Source organism: Dermacentor variabilis, chromosome 11 (assembly GCF_050947875.1).
Source record: "Dermacentor variabilis isolate Ectoservices chromosome 11, ASM5094787v1, whole genome shotgun sequence".
Taxonomy (NCBI): Eukaryota; Metazoa; Arthropoda; class Arachnida; order Ixodida; family Ixodidae; genus Dermacentor; species Dermacentor variabilis.
In genome coordinates, this window is record NC_134578.1 from 19,940,275 (window position 1) to 19,944,188 (window position 3,914).

At 47.0% G+C, this 3,914-nt stretch overlaps 1 non-coding gene across 1 annotated transcript; it reads left to right on the forward strand.

The window, feature by feature from the left end:
* The first annotated feature begins 3,841 nt into the window (after positions 1–3,841).
* TRNAV-CAC (transfer RNA valine (anticodon CAC)) lies at positions 3,842–3,914 on the forward strand. The gene has a single exon. It is a non-coding gene; the product is annotated as a tRNA-Val (tRNA).

The window sequence follows — 3,914 nt, forward strand, 5'->3', positions numbered from 1 at the left end:
GTGATACTACCGCACAATGTGTTTGTTCTCTGCAGAATGCTTGAAAATTGACCTTGTTGGTACATTTTGAAACTCATTTGGGGGAGCGCTAAATGACGGAACAAAGAAAGACAACACAAAGGACGCTGACTAACAACCATTTTTTATTTGAAGGAACATATGTACTAAAAGACGACACTGTACAAGAAATAAATTACATCGTCTTTTATACTCGAGGACAACTTTCTGTGGCAGCACAGCCAAAGCTATGCGCTCGCACGTGCGGAGGTTGTGCTTTTTTTTTTTTACTACCTGAAGTAGCACCGACGTATTGCTGGTGGTTTACAGGACCAAGAAACCCAGACACCGACACCAGAAAGCCGAAAAAGAAAACATCAAATCTCACGATCTCTGTCGACGGTAATGCGTTAGCATTGAATCAATATAGCGTCACATCTTATTGCCACCATCGAAATGCGTGATGTACGAGGCCTGTACTGCAGCGGGATTCCCCACGCTTCCTACACTCGGCGCCATCAGGCGCTGCTATCGCGAAGCCTGATGGTACCACCCATTACCCAGTGAACGAGATATACGCGAAAACGGTTAGATGCAAACATACCGTATTTACTCGATTCTAAGCACCCCCTTTTTTCGTGATCGCGATGCCCAAGGTGAGGGGGGGGGGGTGCTTAGATACGAAAAATCTAGAATGACCCCCCTCCCTCTTTTCGCTGCGACATCACGATGAGATGGGTGAGAGAAATAACATTTTATTTTGCAAACATTCAAAAGAAAAATCGGTGCAGACAGTGAACCCACGGCTTGTGTAGGATGCTCAGTCAGTATCACTGCCACTCGAGTTCGTCGCACCGCTTGAACCGCTGCTCTCCGTATCCCACAGACGGTCGTCTTCCGTTCCGTCGAAGTTGTTTGTGATTGAAGCACTTCTTAAATGATTTGACCACAACGTCCACTTGGACCCTCTTCCACGCGTCCCGAAATCCACTTTGCGATGGTTGATGGGGACGCTTTCTGCAGCTTTCCCATCGGCGTCTTCTTCCGGTCGGGGTTTTGCACCCACCCTTCGTACTCCTTCGGAGTGGCTTGTTGACTGAAACGTCGAGGGGTTGCAGCACTGGCGTCGTGCCACCCGGAATCACAACCACGTCGCTATTGATGTTGCGAAGCTTTGTCTTTACCTCCGGAGTCAGATGGCCGCGAAACGCGTCCAACAGAAGCATCGACCGCGTGCCTGCAGGTCCGTCGAGCAATGATTCCAGAGTGAGCAAGCGCGTTTGACGGCCTTGGCTACGCGCTCTCCCTAACAAATAGGAGGTTGCTTAGATTCTCATGCAAACTTTTTTCATAACTTATTCTCGAAAATAGAGGGGGGTGCTTAGAATCGCGAAAATACGGTACATAGATAGCCCCTGGAAAGTGCGCGAAGCATCCTAAGAATACTAACGCATTAAAAGGATAGAAGAGATAGATACTGGCGGGAGTCATTACAAGTGTAGGGTAATGACACAGTATAGCGATAGAGATTCCCGTGCCTCATAATGATATCATGGTTTCGGCATGTAAAACCGCAGGATTCAATTTTAGGTGATACAGGTTTTAAATACGAAAGTTAACATCGAGACCACTTAGGCAAAATGCTAGAGAGCCATATATGTAGCTAAACCCAATTAAATAAAACAAAAGCGAAGTCGCTATGTTTGTCCCCGCCTCGTTTCTAAGGGGATGTCAATAAACATAATCGTGTGCGCCTGCGTGGGTTTACGCAGAGGCATTCGCGGTGCTGTATGGCTGTGCAACGCGGTCATGGCATCGTATGGTGCGAGCATCCAGCATGTACCACGTGATTCGTGCAAGCCACGGGTACCCATCGTACGTGGATGAGACTTCATTGACGTCGATTTGTGCGCCGGTTATAAAATTGTGTTGTTCCTGTGTAATTTTCTATGAGACGCCTGCATCATTACGCCTCATAGGGGGCTCAGTCGACCATACGCACAAGACAACGACGTGCTTTATTGATAGACATCCCAAGTGTGTGACCAAGCTGCCTCACCTGACAGCAGATGGAAGTGACAGTTGCTGCTAGCACTTTTTCAAACCAGCCGAAGCTGTCGCTGAGCGCGCCACTTCGCTATCAAAATGGCGATGACGACAGCGGGCACTCCAGCTGGAAAGGACGAGGCCACAGCCACAAGCGCCGAACTTTGCACGGCGCGCCAACAGATATCTATATACAATATACAGTTGCAGTTTCAGTTGACGAAGTTGTCAGCGGTCGGATTGCCTGTTTTTGATCGAGACACGTACGTCGGCTGCCTCCTCGCCACAAGAGTCCACAAGCCTTCGAGTGTACAGTATTGTCCACGTCCTAACGAAACTCCTAAATTACTCATTAGAGCATTAAATTACTCATTAGAGCTGAAACTTCACAAGACCTGCTCATGCCGGTTATGTATCGCGGATATCTCCGACCCGGACTTGGGATCTGAAACAATGAAGTTTATCTGTCTCTCTCTGGGATTCCTGCCTGACGCGACATATTATATCCACATTTTCCTCCATAGAGTTTAATATATGTTGAAATTGTGGTAGCATATGAGCTTAATGAGCTAGCGCAAGACATGGGTAATTGGAGGTCGCAGGGAGAGGCCTTCGCCCTGCAGGGGACATAAAATATAGGCTGATGACGATGATAATGAGCGTTAGACGGGGATTTAACTGCATATCCTCGAACAATGTGAAATAAGACGACTGATTTCTTTTCAGGCAATGATCACTCAGCAGCTGTTGAAGCGAACCTGACGCTGAATGCATATACTGTAAAAAATTGCTTTCCCGCTGCATATTTCGTCACGCGGTGTAGACTTCAGTGTTGCTTGACGCGATAGAATATTGGCGCGTTGGCTGTCGCGGTGTTTCTTGCGCGCTTGCGTGTAGACCTGGTCGCTATATATCTGCCTTGTGTACAAAAAGATCGGTTTCCGCGCATGCTCGTTTCCATGGATACCAATTTATAGGTGTACTTATCTCTCTCTAGCGTGTGCAAGCTCTTCATCTGTTTCAGAGTCTTTCCAGTAGCAGGTAACATTGATTGACTGATTAATTGATTGATTTTAAACCAACACTATTGAGAAATACGAACTCCGTTTGCAATGACGAAGTATTCGTTGAAGACTCTATCTTCGTTAATTTAGCGTTCAGAGGTTGGTAACAGAAGAGAAAAAAAAAGTTGGCGCCGAAAGCAAGCTGATACGTAAATGTGACGTCATTAATTTTAATATATTCTTGTGCATGCGGTGGCATGGCGGAGCAAATGTTCTCGGAACATACTGCATTAGAATGCACTGTACATGCTTGCTGATAAAAAAAATTAACAGCGCCCTAGTAGAGGCCGCCAATATCCATGACGTCGCTATGCGAGCTGGGACGGGACCAACGTTTCTAGATTTATCTAAAAACGTTGGACGGGACCTTAAAGGCAGTTCGTGAGCCGTATTTGCGTACTTTCTGGCTTATCGAGCGTCTCCTCACGGTAAACGTGACATTTTTGGTGTTTTAGAAATGCAGCTTACCAATATAGCCTTAACATCGTTTTCAAATCTTGTGCAAGAGCATATATGTTTTTCATTCCAGCGAAACGGTGCTGCTGCTATTGTGCTGCTACGGCTGGGACTCGATCACGCGACTTCGTGCTCGGCAGCTGAGCTGAGTACATCAGTCTATGTGCCACGTGTTAAAATGTACGACGCGTTATCAAATTCATGCGATATGACTAAATCGCACATCTGAACGAGGTCTCAGTCTCAACTCCGCTTTAATCTGAATCCGTGCCGCACCGGTTTCCGTGGTGTAGTGGTTATCACGTGCGCCTCACACGCGCAAGGTCCCCGGTTCGATCACGGGCGGAAACA